Source organism: Mustela lutreola, chromosome 1, assembly GCF_030435805.1.
Source record: "Mustela lutreola isolate mMusLut2 chromosome 1, mMusLut2.pri, whole genome shotgun sequence".
Classification (NCBI taxonomy): Eukaryota; Metazoa; Chordata; class Mammalia; order Carnivora; family Mustelidae; genus Mustela; species Mustela lutreola.
The window spans coordinates 20,097,967-20,115,025 of record NC_081290.1 but is presented as its reverse complement, the minus strand read 5'-3'; the positions used below and the strand labels follow the sequence as shown (position 1 = coordinate 20,115,025).

General features: G+C 35.3%; 1 pseudogene; it reads right to left on the bottom strand.

Annotated features, from left to right (window-relative positions):
• Positions 1–10,690: 10,690 nt before the first annotated feature.
• On the bottom strand, positions 10,691–10,788 carry LOC131822909 (U6 spliceosomal RNA; annotated as a pseudogene).
• Between the last annotated feature and the right edge of the window lie 6,271 nt (positions 10,789–17,059).

The following is a 17,059-nucleotide window of genomic DNA, read 5'->3' as shown; positions in this document are numbered from 1 at the left end:
TCATCCACCTCATTTATGTCATCTACAAAGGAAGATCATACCAACCTTACAAAGCGGTTGTAGCTATTAAATATTAATGATACTATAAATATAAGGTCTCTGTCTGTATTATTCATCTCCATATTCTAAGAGAATAGAAGGATGCTTGGAACTGTAAGTCTCAACAGGATTTATTATTAATTAATGAATATCAAAGGTCTAGTATACTAAATTCCTCATGGTAGGTGACAAGCTTGTGGTAGCTGCTAGCTTTATTCAGTGTATTAAAGGTGAGGAGAGTAAAAAAAAAAGATTTTTGTAGGAGATAGGTTACCCTGGGAACAATTCCAGATGGTACACATTATAAAATAACGAAACCAATAGTTCACACACTAAGGTGTGGCACAGAAAAAAAGAGATGAATGGGATTTAGAATGGATGGAAAGGACATTACGCAAAAGGTGAAGCTTCTTTAGGTCTTTAAGAGTGAACATCATTTGGAGGGAAGCAGCTATTCAATGCAACATTTTAATGTTAACAGTAAGGGAAGCCTTTTAAATGCATTCTCTTCTAATGGGAAAACTATAATAATTTTTAAATACCCTGTTAAGTAAGCTCACCTCAAGCAGCCTTCACTGAATTCTCATTGTTGAACACCGGTGTCACCAATGAAATTGCTTTATAGGAAAATGACTGCTACCAGCAGCAAGAGAAAAAAAAAATTAAATTGGTTAAATCCTCATTCTCAACCACTTGTAGTTATGAAAGACTGAAAAAGAGATTTACTAAATGTGTCAGGTTCACAGTAATTTTACTGATTGCCTGGAGGCTGTCACACTTAAATACTAGGAGGTATTTACTTTAGTAATAGGAGACAACTGTTTTGAATTATATAAACACTGAATATGTTGTCTGTAGGATATCTCTGCTTTCCTTCTTTCAAATTAGCTGAGTTTCATTCCCTCAAATTGCTTTAAAGTTTGGAGTTTTGAAGTGCCATCATTCTTACTAGTATGTCTTTACAAGGAATGTAGTAAAGGATTATATGATTTATTTCCATAAATATGAAAGAATATCAATCTAAACCAAAATTTATTAGCATGCAAGTGATTGCACTCAGTTTTCAAAGAATTTTGCTTTAATCTATTAATGCCTTTGTCTAATCCTTTAACTTCTCTCATAACAAGGTAGTTGAAAGTATTGAGATAGATCCTAAAGTAAATTTCTAGTCAGAATTTTTTCAGGACAAGATTTTATCAGTCTCCTTCTGATTTGCATTTTCAAACACTTTTGATATTAGTGAGGCCAAATATGGAATATTACATGATCATTTGCAAATATTCTCTCTTTTCTGAAGTACTTTAATTCTTCTCCACCTGATTGTTAATTCTGGTCTTGCTTTAACTCATGAAATGTCATAGAAAATTGTTAAGTATCAGTACTCTTTTCCTCTACCTTATCAGTTAGCAATTTTCCCAGACATAAGTCCTTCTATCTGCCTAATTGCAGAAGGTAGTCAATGCAAAAGAGATCCACAGGTCCACATGACAGTTATGTAGCATACATAAGAAATGAGATTTTCTTGTTGGAAATTGCTGAGATTTGAGGATCTTTTATCACTGCAACAACTCATGTTTTATTATGACACATTAACCCAGATGCTTCATCATGGATTTATTCATTTGTATCACTAATACTTTGAATACTACACCATATCAGGCACTGTACTAGATACGAAGGTTCTAATGGTAGAAAAGGCAGATTATCTTCCTGCAACTATGGAACTCATTCTGGAATGACCATATGTCGTGATGATGCTTTGCTACTACTCTCTCTCTCTTTTGAAAAGTCTATCCAATCTGCTGACTCTCACTGCCTCAGACATAGATTTCTCTGTCAGATTGTAGAATTAGCAGTGTCTGACCACTAAGGATAAAAGGAATTTGAAAAATGGGAGAGCAGAAAAAAGATAAGCCCAGAAAGAAGGTGATATTTTAGTCCAAAAAGAAGTCCTCAGATGTTATTATATGTATCTCTGTGAGGATTGATCAAAGCAGATGAAGTTGGAGCCCTGTTTATCTTCTCTTTGTCTTCCTCTCTACAGGAAGTTTCAAATTGTCCTTTGAGTTATTTTATTTTAGGTTGTACCTGAGGCTCAGCATTGAACTTCGTTATTCCTAAATTTAGAATTAATATTTTCTAACTGTCAATAGCTTTAAAACAAATCCCTATAAATACAGAGCTTAAATCATGCAGCAAATTATGGTCCTGGGAATCTCCAAAGTATTATAATAGTAAATCTCATTATAACTGCAAATACCTTGCTCCTAGCTCAAGTCATAAATTTATATAGATGATTTGCTAAGTTATATATAATCGGTTATTTACTGCATCTATATAATATCTGTAGAGCTTCTCAATTCACGGAAGACTTATCTTCTAATAAACCCATTCTAAGCTGAAAATATCACAAGTCCAACTGCATTTCATACACCTCACCTAACTACCTTACGTGTACTCAGGACACTTACATTAGACTACCATTGGGCAGAATCATCCAACACAAAGCTTATTTTAAAATAAAGTGTTGAATAAATCCCACTTGGTCGTGGTGAATGATCTTTTTAATGTACTGTTGAATCCTATTGGCTATTATTTTGTTGAGTATTTTCGCATCTGTGTTCATCAAGGATATCGGTCTATAGCTCTCTTTTTTGGTGGGATCCTTGTCTTGTTTTGGGATCAAGGTGATGCTGGCCTCATAAAATGAGTTTGGAAGTTTTCCTTCCATTTCTATTTTTTGGAACAGTTTCAGGAGAATAGGAATTAGTTCTTCTTTAAATGTTTGGTAGAATTCCCCCGGGAAGCCATCTGGCCCTGGGCTTTTGTTTGTTTGGAGATTTTTAATGACTGTTTCAATCTCCTTACTGGTTATGGGTCTGTTCAGGCTTTCTATTTCTTCCTGGTTCAGTTGTGGTAGTTTATATGTTTCTAGGAATGCATCCATTTCTTCCAGATTGTCAAATTTATTGCCGTAGAGTTGCTCATAGTATGTTCTTATAATAGTTTGTATTTCTTTGGTGTTAGTTGTGATCTCTCCTCTTTCATTCATGATTTTATTTATTTGGGTCCTTTCTCTTTTCTTTTTGATATGTCGGGCCAGGGGTTTATCAATTTTATTAATTCTTTCAAAGAACCAGCTCCTAGTTTCGTTGATTTGTTCTATTGTTTTTTGGGTTTCTATTTCATTGATTTCTGCTCTGATCTTTATGATTTCTCTTCTCCTGCTGGGCTTAGGGTTTCTTTCTTGTTCTTTCTCCAGCTCCTTTAGGTGTAGGGTTAGGTTGTGTACCTGAGACCTTTCTTGTTTCTTGAGAAAGGCTTGTACCGCTATATATTTTCCTCTCAGGACTGCCTTTGTTGTATCCCACAGATTTTGAACCGTTGTATTTTCATTATCATTTGTTTCCATGATTTTTTTCAATTCTTCTTTAATTTCCCGGTTGACCCATTCATTCTTTAGAAGGATACTATTCCAGGGCTGCAAGGTTGGTTCAACATCCGCAAATCAGTCAATGTGATACAACACATCAATAAAAGAAAGAACAAGAACCATATGATACTCTCAATAGATGCTGAAAAAGCATTTGACAAAGTACAGCATCCCTTCCTGATCAAAACTCTTCAAAGTGTAGGGATAGAGGGCACATACCTCAATATCATCAAAGCCATCTATGAAAAACCCACCGCAAATATCATTCTCAATGGAGAAAAACTGAAAGCTTTTCCGCTAAGGTCAGGAACACGGCAGGGATGTCCATTATCACCACTGCTATTCAACATTGTACTAGAGGTCCTAGCCTCAGCAATCAGACAACAAAAGGAAATTAAAGGCATCCAAATCGGCAAAGAAGAAGTCAAATTATCACTCTTCGCAGATGATATGATACTGTATGTGGAAAACCCAAAAGACTCCACTCCAAAACTGCTAGAACTTATACAGGAATTCAGTAAAGTGTCAGGATATAAAATCAATGCACAGAAATCAGTTGCATTTCTCTACACCAACAGCAAGACAGAAGAAAGAGATATTAAGGAGTCAATCCCATTTACAATTGCATCCAAAACCATAAGATATCTAGGAATAAACCTAACCAAAGAGGCACAGAATCTATACTCAGAAAACTATAAAGTACTCATGAAAGAAATTGAGGAAGACACAAAGAAATGGAAAAATGTTCCGTGCTCCTGGATTGGAAGAATAAATATTGTGAAAATGTCTATGCTACCTAAAGCAATCTACACATTTAATGCAATTCCTATCAAAGTATCATCCATCTTTTTCAAAGAAATGGAACAAATAATGCTAAAATTTATATGGAACCAGAAAAGACCTCGAATAGCCAAAGGGATATTGAAAAAGAAAGCCAACGTTGGTGGCATCACAATTCCGGATTTCAAGCTCTATAACAAAGCTGTCATCATCAAGACAGCATGGTACTGGCACAAAAACAGACCCATAGATCAATGGAACAGAATAGAGAGCCCAGAAATAGACCCTCAAATCTATGGTCAACTAATCTTCGACAAAGCAGGAAAGAATGTCCAATGGAAAAAAGACAGCCTCTTCAATAAATGGTGCTGGGAAAATTGGACAGCCACATGCAGAAAAATGAAATTGGACCATTTCCTTACACCACACACAAAAATAGACTCAAAATGGATGAAGGACCTCAATGTGCGAAAGGAATCCATCAAAATCCTTGAGGAGAACACGGGCAGCAACCTCTTCGACCTCTGCTGCAGCAACATCTTCCTAGGAACAACGCAAAAGGCAAGGGAAGCAAAGGAAAAAATGAACTATTGGGATTTCATCAAGATCAAAAGCTTTTACACAGCAAAGGAAACAGTTAACAAAATCAAAAGACAACTGACAGAATGGGAGAAGATATTTGCAAACGACATATCAGATAAAGGACTAGTGTCCAGAATCTATAAAGAACTTAGCAAACTCAACACCCAAAGAATAAATAATCCAATCAAGAAATGGGCAGAGGACATGAACAGACATTTCTGCAAAGAAGACATCCAGATGGCCAACAGACACATGAAAAAGTGCTCCATATCACTCGGCATCAGGGAAATACAAATCAAAACCACAATGAGATATCACCTCACACCAGTCAGAATGGCTAAAATCAACAAGTCAGGAAATGACAGATGCTGGCGAGGATGCGGAGAAAGGGGAACCCTCCTACACTGTTGGTGGGAATGCAAGCTGGTGCAACCACTCTGGAAAACAGCATGGAGGTTCCTCAAAATGTTGAAAATAGAACTGCCCTATGACCCAGCAATTGCACTATTGGATATTTACCCTAAAGATACAAATGTAGTGATCCAAAGGGGCACATGCACCCGAATGTTTATAGCAGCAATGTCTACAATAGCCAAACTATGGAAAGAACCTAGATGTCCATCAACAGATGAATGGATCAAGAAGATGTGGTATATATACGCAATGGAATACTATGCAACCATCAAAAGAAATGAAATCTTGCCATTTGCGACAACATGGATGGAACTAGAGCGTATCATGCTTAGCGAAATAAGTCAAGCAGAGAAAGACAACTATCATATTGATCTCCCTGATATGAGGAAGTGGTGATGCAACATGGGGGCTTAAGTGGGTAGGAGAAGACTAAATGAAACAAGTTGGGATTGGGAGGGAGACAAACCATAAGTGACTCTTAATCTCACAAAACAAACTGAGGGTTGCTGGGGGGAGGGGGTTAGGGAGAAGGGGGTGGGATTATGGACATTGGGGAGGGTATGTGCTTTGGTGAGTGCTGTGAAGTGTGTAAACCTGGTGATTCACAGACCTGTACCCCTGGGGATAAAAATATATGTTTATAAAAAATAAAAAATTAAAAAAAAAAAAACTGCTACTGAACCGAAAAATAAAAATAAAATAAAATAAAATAAAGTGTTGACTATCTGATGTAATGTATTGACCACTGTCCTGAAAGTGCAAAAGAGAATTCTTGCACGGGTACAGAATGGTTGCCGGTGTGGAAGACCTTTACCCTTGTGATTGCCTGGCTGACTGGGAGCTGCAGTGCTGCCCCTACCCAGCATCACGAGAGAGTATCAGACCCCATATTGTTAGTCCAGAAAATGATCGAAATTTAAAATTCAAAGGACAGTTTCTACCATATGAATATCACTTTCTCACCATCATAAATTACAAGACAAACCTTTTAAGTTGGAGACTGTCTGTATATATCACACAGATATATGCTTGTATATTATATACCTGTTTATATCCTTATCTATATGCCATCTATCTGTTTTGATCTAAGTTTCCTAACAGATTTATTTCTAATTCTGTTTTTCTGAAGATTTTTTAAATGCCTTAAAAATGCATACTTCTGAAAGAGACAAAATGTGGCCTATTTTTTTCTGTATTTTCCAATATAATGAAGAAGTAAATATTAGCCCTACTGAGAATCAGATCCTTAGAATGTAAATGTAGTTTCCCACAAGCCATAGCCTAGGCCATGATGTAGCTTCACACGTGACTAATGCCCTCTTTCTGAAAAATCATTACTTTTGAACAACTCCACATCTTGCTCTTAGTCCTCCTTCCTCCTGGATAAAAATTATTAAATCATAAAATCAACACGTTTCTCCACTTTTGGACACTATCCAACCCAGAACAGGTCCCTATTTCTCTAATTTCTCCACAAACTTACCAAGTAGTACCCCAAACCCTAGAAGAAGTCCCCCCAATTCCCTTTTCTGAAATGTCTCCAACTTCCCCTGGTGCGTGTTTCACTTGCTGTAGAGAGCTAAACATAACTGACTTTGCTTAAGTGCAAGTGTCCCTTTTGACCTTTTGTGAATTTTAACAATAATGATATAGGGCTCAAAGGAACTCTTTTACTTAATGGTCACACACACGTTACCCTATATGTCAATAAGTCTGTATACCACAGGGAAAAATATTTGCATATTTTACATAAAAAAGAAAACTGTGAACTTTTCTGAAGAAGAAAATTTTAGTCTCATTCAGATTTTAAATGAATGGAAAATGTTCCTTTGTATATGTTTCAAAGTCTCTGAGGAGAATTCATTCTTTTGGCTTCCTTACAGAATTGGTCACATCAGGTGCTAAGCCATCTTCAGTAATGCTGGGAATACAACTCAGTGGGCACAGAGAGTCCTGAGATGATCAATCATACTGCATTTACGGCTAAAACCAATATTTCCCTTGTTTGTTCTTTCTTGTTATATCAACCCCATGCTTCCCTGGCGGAAACAATGAAACTGAATGGGATAGATTCTGAGAATTTTATTAGCAACAAATATGTGTCAAACATTATTCACCCCAAGTATATATTCCAATGAAAAATAAATAGAATTTATACATTTTCCCCAGGAAGAATGAAAATTTGTGAGTTAGTTTAGTTTCCCGGTCAGAATCCTGTGAATGCTTTCTGCTTTAGTCACAACTTGAGATTTGTAACTTTAAAGATATAAGGGAAGACTATAAAAAAGATTCATAACCTCAAATTACATTAACTGTACATTAAGGAAGATGCACAAATCCCGAGAAATAATGAAATGTCAGGGTTAGAACCATCCCTTTTCAGGTCTAGTGCTCAATCTCCTATGATCTTGCATAAAATGCTATTGCTGTTCACCTTGCTATTAGGAAGTACAATTGATTTGCTTGCAATATTTATTAGTGCATTAGTCATGTACATTAGCACCAAACTGGAAACAAATAATGCTTTACTTTCCTAAGTCTGTGGCAAGCCAATGAAAGTAAAAATGTAGGTACTGATATAAATATAAGTGTGACTCACGCTACTGAAATATCCTTCCTTTACCCAGATTTACCAGATAAAATTAGAGATAAACATACTCCAACCATTTCAATCTTTGGTGAGTTAGAACAGTTCGCGTTAATCAGGTTCATTTTTGTTCTTCCAGCATGGTGTCCTTTTGACAAATTATCAAAAAGAGGTCACAAAACAAATCAAAACTGAAAGGACAGTTTATCTGATATTCATACCTAGGATAGATGAAACCCTGAGGCTATCATTTTGCCAAATATTTATATCAGCTCAGGTGTCATTCCAAATTCTGTGTAAAACTTGGTTGTTGGTTTTAAAAATGATGGATAAATGCATCTTCAATCAAATATAAGTAAGTCTGAAGACCTGATGGTACTCAAAATAATTGGCCGCACTGGCACTTCCACCCCCACTGTTACCATGTGTATCTACACTGATTTCCAGCCAATGTTAGACTGCTAACTCCATAACCACCGTTTCCAATTTCTGTCTCTGGTTACTGGAATATGGAATTTTTCTGTCATAAAAAACTAAAATTGGTTCTTCCCAAACGACTTTGGATTTCCTGATTCCTGGGTTCTCATCATTCTGAGTTTTCTCCTATAGAAATCTGGTCCTGTGCAACCACACCTATCTCCTGACCCTTCATACAATTCCACAAGTGGGGTAGCTTTGGGATGGGCCACTCCTCTGCTTTACTGGGGAGACTGGAGCAACAACAAATAAGAGTTGACAGTGTTAATGCATGGCATTAGTAAAAATAGTTTTATAAAATTTGTGGTGGGTTTATGTATTTTGTACTAGAATCCTGTCATTTTAACTTTCTCTTTATTTTATATCAATACATTACATCAGATAGTCAACACTTAATTTGAATAGTTTTATAAAATTTGTGGTGAGTTTATGTATTTTGTACTAGAATCCTATCATTTTAACCTTCTCTTTATTTTGATTTAGCACTATGATCAAATCACAATACTTTCTAAATAATCTTAACTTCAGTTTTACTACCTGAGAATTGGTGATAATCCCAACTGAGCTGTCCATGCTAATAAACCATCATCATTTAATGAATGCTCAGTATGTGCCAGGTCCTGGTACATCTTCTGAACTTCACAAAGCCCTTGCAAGGTAGGCTTCATTATCTCACGTGATATATTTCTTAAAAATGTCCAGAACCATATTATCCATTGGAAGTGCTTTTTGCAACACGACGTTGCCATTCTTTATCAAATTGTCCTAAACATTCTCTACTCTTCAGTCTGGTCAGGCTCTGTGTCCTCGAATAAAGAACACAGTGGGGGTGGCACTGTGCCTTTTCATATAGTCCTTGACTGGCCTAGCCACTTCTACTTCCTGTCTCTTCCTGTCTCCAGGAAACCAGTCACTATGTAGGATTTGCAATATCCCGAAGTCCACTATACTGTGAAAAGCTCAAGAAACTTAGAAAGATCCTGAAAGATGATATACTACATGGGGAAAGAGAAGCCAAAGAGCATTAAAATAGCAGGGCAGTGATGAAGAAACCAATAAAACCCAGCTGGGTGCCAGAGCACAGGCACCAGATACTCTCAGATACTGTGAATCAGAGACCAAATGGCAGAAGTAAATAGACCAAACCCCACTATTCTGAAGAGCACGCAAAGGCTCAGGGAAGGTGAGAAATTTGCCCAAGTCCACACGAATATGAGGTTGCTGAACCAGGATTTGAACCACATTCTCTTCGGTCTCAACCACTACATAATGCAGAATTTCACTATGTATCTAGAAATGTTTTTCCAAAGAGACTCAAATTGCAAGTAGTACTATAGGGAACATGTTACTTAAGAGAATAATCTCAGTTTATGGGCTAAAACATATGTGTCTTTATAACCAAGCAGATGCTCTTAATTACAAATTTATTTTATCTATTTGTTGAAACAAGCTGACATAGTCTCTACTTAGAGACACTTTAATTTAAATTATGTATTTTAAACCAATAGAACCATATAATTTTTCATCCTTTTTAAAATACATTTATCTGGATTTTTGCTATTTCACACTAAATTTCCAAAAGTTTTCAGTAATATTTCAGACCAAATTCACCTAAATTGTGCTTTCCTATTAATTATTTCTTTAGTGCTCAGCTAAGAAAACAAGTCAAATAAAAGAGAGGTGTTAGATAACCCTTTCTGACTAAGATCTAGGAAAACTGACCAGAAGAAAAGTCTGTGAACTGAGGAGAATCAAACTGCAGGCTTTCCCTATCATTTACGTATGCTTGGTTCACACATAAATTTCAGGTTTGAAATCTAGACCCATGTTCACATTTTACCAATCCACTGCAACAACTACAGCAAACCTCTCTCTCTCTCTCTTTTTGAAAGGTTTTATTTATATATTTATTTGTTTACTTATTTATTTATTTACTTGGCAGAGAAGAAAAAGAGAGAGAGCACAAGCAGGAGTAATGGTAGGCAGAGGGAAAGAGAGAAGTAGGCTTCCAACCGAGCAGCAAGCCCAATGTGAGACTTAGTCCCAGGACCTCATGACCTGAGCCAAAGGCAGACATTTAGCTGTCTGAGCCACCCAGGCACTCCTATAGCAAAACTTGACCAAGTGTTCATCAGTCTTGACTGAGGATTCAAGGAACACAAGGCAAAATTACTTTGTACTCAATTCTTGTTCCTCAAAATTTCTTCATGTACCCTGGGACTTCTCTGAATTTTAGGTCATATAGCACCTAGTTTTACAAAGAAATCTGTTTTCAATATTTTTCCTTTTTTTCCCCTTTTTTGTCTTTCCTTTCGTGAGCATACCAAAACAGTGATCCCCCAATTCTATTTTATTTAATTTTTTGTCTGTTTTTTTTCAAAAATGTGGAATGCTTCATGAATTTGGGTGTCATCCTTGGGCAGGGGCCATGCTAATCTTCTTTGTATCCTTCTAGTACTGTCCAAGTGGGCACTCAATTTTATTTCTTTTAATGAAAAGCATTATTATTTAAATTTTTTGTTTTTCTTTTGCAGTTTGAGCTCCTGCCTCCACCTACTCCCAGAAGCCCTGGTCTTCTACCCCAATTGACTCCACAGGAACATTTTCCTTAACCAGAACATTCTTCCTCACAAGGAAGTTTGGTGCTAGCTGTGAATACAATATTGCACTCACCATTTGTTTCTTTCTTTCTTTCTTTTATTAAATTGCTTTATTTATTTTCAGAAAAACAGTATTCATTATTTTTTCACCATACCCAGTGCACCATTTGTTTCTTGATTCTGACCTCTCTAACTCTGAAACCTTTGGGGAAGTTACTTAATTCAGATTTAGCTTTCATGAAATAAATATTGAATAACAGCAACCTCAAAACGTTCCTGAGAAAATGAAGTGGAATAAGGAAGATTAAGTCTAATAGAATGAATGAACTTCATCAGCAGTCATTTCCTTCCTGCTGATCTCCTGCAACCTTTCCTATGCCTTTCTCCCAGCTATTAAAATCAATCTAGAGTGCTTCTTCCTCTTTAAAATAAATGTTACTCAGTACCAACAAAGCTTCCTGTTATTTAAAAATAACTTTTTCTTATCATCTTATTGCCTATTAGCTTCTACCCCAGTCTGTGGATATGGCTGATTTCATATATAATGTAACCTATTCTCTAGGTATAAAAACAGGAAAGTAAGGAGATTTTGTTCATTCTATTTCTATCCTGTTCTAAAGTCTTGAAAAAGAATCATACCCTCAGAGAACAATTTTAAGGTACTCTGTTAAATTGACCATGTACAACAATCATGCTACAGTGTTTGTGAAGACCGTGAGATCTTATTTTTTTTCACAAACAAAAATTATACTTTATAAAAGTGTAAGAAAATGTCTTTGAAACAGTTAAAGTTAAAATAAAGCTATCTTATCAGGCACAAGATATTTCTTGGTTTGATTTTGGGTTTTAGAAAAATTTGTACAGATTATTGTAATTAACACAATTATAATTATAATCAAAATAATTGCTATGTTTGTTCTCCATAAATTTCAATGAAGTGATGGAATTTTTAAATCTTTATGCTTTGATTAAATATATTTACCTTTTTTTTGTACTCCCTACATCTATATTACTTTGAACTATTCAAAGTAATCTACAAGTTAAAAAGTCATGTGAATTAAAGATGTATATAGCAAGAAATCAAAAAAAGAAAATATGAAAGATAGATTGTCAATAACATTCCATGCCTATTTTTATCTCATGTATTCGTAATTATAGAAGTAGGAATATCTGCCAGGTGAGGACAAGACCCGTTATTAGTGTTCCACACCACTGACCTCAGAGGAGGGAGATCGGCAAGAGATGGGGAAATGATAAAATGATAAAAGAATACATGTGGATAATGTTCCTCACTTCTCTGGGGAAAAAAGAAAAGAAAGATAAAAGTATTGGTATGGCCTAGAGTTATAAAAAGGATGAAAAGTGGGTAGAAATTTTCTTTGAATATTTAGCCTTGTGAATGCATGCAGTAAAGTTTATTTACCTTTGACCTTTAAGATATTAAACTAATAAAAAGGTCATACTCCAGGGGCGCCTGGGTGGCTCAGTGGGTTAAGCCGCTGCCTTCGGCTCAGGTCATGATCTCAGAGTCCTGGGATCGAGTCCCACATCGGGCTCTCTGCTTAGCAGGGAGCCTGCTTCCTTCTCTCTCTCTCTCTCTGCCTGCCTCTCTGCCTACTTGTGATCTCTCTCTGTCAAATAAATAAAATCTTTAAAAAAAAAAAAAAAAAAAAAAAAAAAGGTCATACTCCAACTTCAGACGCAATTTTGCATCTCCAGATATGACTTTGGTTCTTACCAATCAGAGAAAGTGCAATGATAGGTAAATATAAATATAAAACTGCAGCAGATCTACATTTATTTATTTATTTATTTATTTATTTATTTATATGTGTGTTTTTGTTTTTGTTTTTGTTTTTTTTTTCTGATGCTAACACTCACTTGCTTCTATTTGCCTCAGGTGATTCTATACCTGCCTCCAAGCTCCACGGGCATATATGATTCAGAAATGGCTAATCAAAATGCCTAATTCCCCAGCCTGTTTTTAATTTTTTTAAATCAGAGATGTGACTGTGACCTAATTTGTTCCAATGAAATAGACTCTCTGAAGCTACTGGGCAAACTTTTATTTATTTATGTTTGTTCCTTTAGTATTGCTGAAAGGAATAATGTTCTCAAATGAGAGTTACTTGTGCAAAAAGGGAGCATGGCTTCCTTTCCAAAAGTGAGGGAACAATGTTATGATTTTTGTTTCCCTAGTTTTCTTCAGAGTCCATATTGCACCTCTTTCTGCCACAAACTCTCAAGGACGATTGAATCTGCAAAGCCTTAAAAGCCAATAGGAAGGTTTACTTGCACTGTAGCGTGCAACACATATGATTACCTTGCATGGCTTTCTCAAAACTGGCAAGTGAATTACAAACGTATCAGAGATGGGATCTTAGTAAAACCACATAGAAGATACACACAGTTTCCCTTAATTTGAGAGAATATGCAAAAATGTCCCTAGAATACTAACATAGGATTTTATTAATGCAGCAAGTTTTTGCAATTTTAAATAATTTAACTTTAACCCTCCTTGCATATGTGTGGCTACCAAGACATTCAGGGTACCTATCCGTTTCTATGTTCTAGTTTTTATCAGCTCAGTATTGTGAAAATAGTGTAACAGTATAATACTCTTTGAATTGGTTATATAGCCAAAGTCTATGTGAATAAATTTTGGACAACGCAAGGCATTATTTCAGATGAAAGCAAACTCCTTCTGAAGTTGATTGTTATCATAAAAAAAAAAATACATTTTTATTTATTTATTTATTTATTTAAAAAAGATTTTATTTATTTATTTGACAGAGAGAAATCACAAGTAGATGGAGAGGCAGGCAGAGAGAGAGAGAGAGAGGGAAGCAGACTCCCTGCCAAGCAGATGCGGGACTCGATCCCAGGACCCTGAGATCATGACCTGAGCCGAAGGCAGCGGCTTAACCCACTGAGCCACCCAGGCACCCCCCAAAAATTCCATTTTTAGAAGAATAGATGTGTATCACATGCTAAGAACTAGATCATTTTGCTTTGGAGTAATTGAACACTAACTGTTAGTGTCTGGAATAATTAGTAGAATATATGAATTCTGACACTATTATTACTTTTGATAATTATTCTTCAATACCTTCGGTGTTGCACTTATGCTACTGGAAAATTAAATGAAAAATGCTGTAGGAATTGTTATCACTACCTCTTTCACATTTTTGATGTGGTTTAATTTTTGGAGTTTCCAGAGAAGCTATATTCTATTTTGTTTTGAGAAAAAGAAAAAATTTACACAAGATGAAATGCACAGCTGTTATGCAGGCAACTGATGAGTTTTTGTAAATGTATATATCCAAGCAATCATCACTTCAAATAAGATATAAAACTTTTCCATTTCCCAAGCAATTTCATGCCATAGGGAAACTTCTCTAGTTCTGGGAAACCAAGGCTATTTTTTTTTTTTTTAAATGAATGCCAGAGTGTTGTGTCTCTTATCCCAAATCTCCTTCATCTTCCCCTCCAATCCTACCTATCTCACCTTCACTTAGGAAAACTCTATTCTGATTTACCACCTGAAATTAGTGTTGCCTACACTTAAAGAGGCAAATATTGTGACGGTGCATAGCTTTCAGGAAGTATGTCGTTTTAAAGAACAGACGTGTCCTGTTCCAGTCTTTGCTCTGGAACCTGTGGTTGTTCAGATAGATGAGCTGGATGCTATTGCAACCTATTGATCAGAATAAGCTTCATAGTTGTCAAGCGATAAATGAAATTTGACCCTAGTTTATCTCAGGGTAAGGCCAACAGGATCGTAAAGAAAGCTGTTGGTAATATTTCTGTCTCTGAATACATATTTGAAATAAATGTGATAGTTCACTCAGGCTGGGTACAATAAAAAAAGAATAGATACTATGTGGGTAATATTTCTAAAAGAAGAGATGACCATCATGCAGAAACCATATGTACCTATTCATCATCTTCCTTCTATCAAATTATTCAGACATTTATTTGGTGCTGAAACATTAAAACATGTATTTCAGTTAATTCAAGATTTGAGGAACAAAAATTTGCAAGGAGGATGCATTTGGAGGAAATCTGTGTAGAATGTTGAAATAACAATGCAAATAAAAATTGATAAAAAATGAATATACATGGAATGTCATTTATTCAATTCAATGTCAAGGTTATTTATTCAACAAATATGTATTGAGTTTCTACTTATACACGTAGTTCTCTGTTTAATGATAGTCTCACGTGTGGTGACACCTAAAAAATGTCATTGATGTCTTTATTAGGCTACAATAGGCGATGTAGATAGATACTGATTACATGGAATAATTCTTTTATTTCCTGTATGGTGGTCCTAACTGCACCAAACAGTCTATCTATTTCTTACACATTTTCCAGATCCCATGTAACTGAGTAGGGCCAAATTACTACTCTAGTTAACAGGCTGTCGGTGGGAGTGACTTGTTTCACTTTTAGCCAAAGCATGTAAGAGGCAACGTATAATGCTCCAGTTTTTTCCACTCTCAATGATGCAACCCATTTCCTAGGAGATGTATGATCTGTAATATATATGATCTATGATATATGACCTACACATGTCCATTCAACTCTGTACATTAAGTTGTGCTTGTTTATTTCACACAAGCTATCGAGAACACTTCTCAGAAAAAAAAAAAAATTCTATATGAAAATCTCCATCATAGAGAAAAATTCCTAGAGAACCAGACTAGAAAAAGGCATCTCTGTTCGCTGCCCACTCATCCAACTTTACTTGACGCCACTATTCCTGAGTCACAATACCCAGTGACATTGGTCTTTGATCAGTTTCAATCTCTGGGGTTTCCCAAATGTTTTCTGGCTTTGTTCTTGTGCTTTTTGCCCTAAACGCTTTCTCTTTTCTTCACATAGCTGAAGCATTTTCAACTTTCGGGGTTCCTTGTGCTCTGCCCAAATAACCTTCCTGACCGTCTTGTACTGGCTTACAATCCTAGCACTGCAGGATGCACCTCTTTCCCATTTCCTCTTATCTAGGACACTATTTACTTCTGCTTTCTTATTTGGATTGTATGTTTGCAGTAAGAGAATTGATACTCTATCTATTAAATAGCTTTTTTAATGAAACAATCTATATTGTTCATTAGAGGCACTTTAAGAGTGAAAGGAAGGCAAAGTTCATAAAAATGTTATACTTTTTGGAAGAGTTATAGAATAACTAACAAATTTGTAATTTATTCAAGCACTATTTTAAGAAAAAATTATTTTTCTTTTTAACATGAAATTATTGTTAATTTTATTAAGTTTATCATAATGGCATTATGGGTTTTTGTTTCTGTTTCAAATGAGGTTTTATTTTTTTATTCTTTAGAATGTAATAAAAACAACATATGTGCATTAAAATAAAACATGCATTTATTAATCAAACATTAGAAGTAATATAGGGAGTATAATAATTATGGTGCATAGCCACCAAATTTCTTAGCTGTGTCTATCCCTAATACTATGTCACTAATACCATATTGTTTCTCTGAAGGGTACATTTTTCAAGATATCCATATTTTTTCATATAATTCCCTGAAATCTCACTTAAAGGTGAATTTTATGGTTACTAAATGTGGTATTATGCACACAATTAACTAAGTTTTCTCTGCTGACATTAATAGTTTTAACTGATAAATACTGTGCAGATGCTGAGGTACTTGGTAAGCTCAGAGCATATTCTCTGAAATCAAATATATTATTAATTATAATATTTTATATTTAAATGTGTAAATATTTCAATCTTATTTATTTTAATAGAAATTTACTGTTGGCCTCCATTCAAATTACCTTTCTCCAAAAATTGTTCTTATAAAAAAAAATCCATTTTCTCTAGGACTATTTATATTTTGCTCAATTTAATGCAGCAAAAAATGTCTTCTCATTTTTATTCAATTCTACCACAGAATATAAATTTATTCATTTAGAAATATGGATTCCTTTAAAATATTTTCTGTACCTGAAGTTAAGACATTCCAAATTGCAACTTGGTAATTTCAAGTTAAATCCCAGGATATCCTTTGAGATCTCTATTACATTTGTTAGCTCCCTTGCTTTTTACAGAGATACATTACAATGTCTGCCTGTTTGCAAGATTGTCAATAATTACATTTCCCTGAAAGCTTTGGAAGC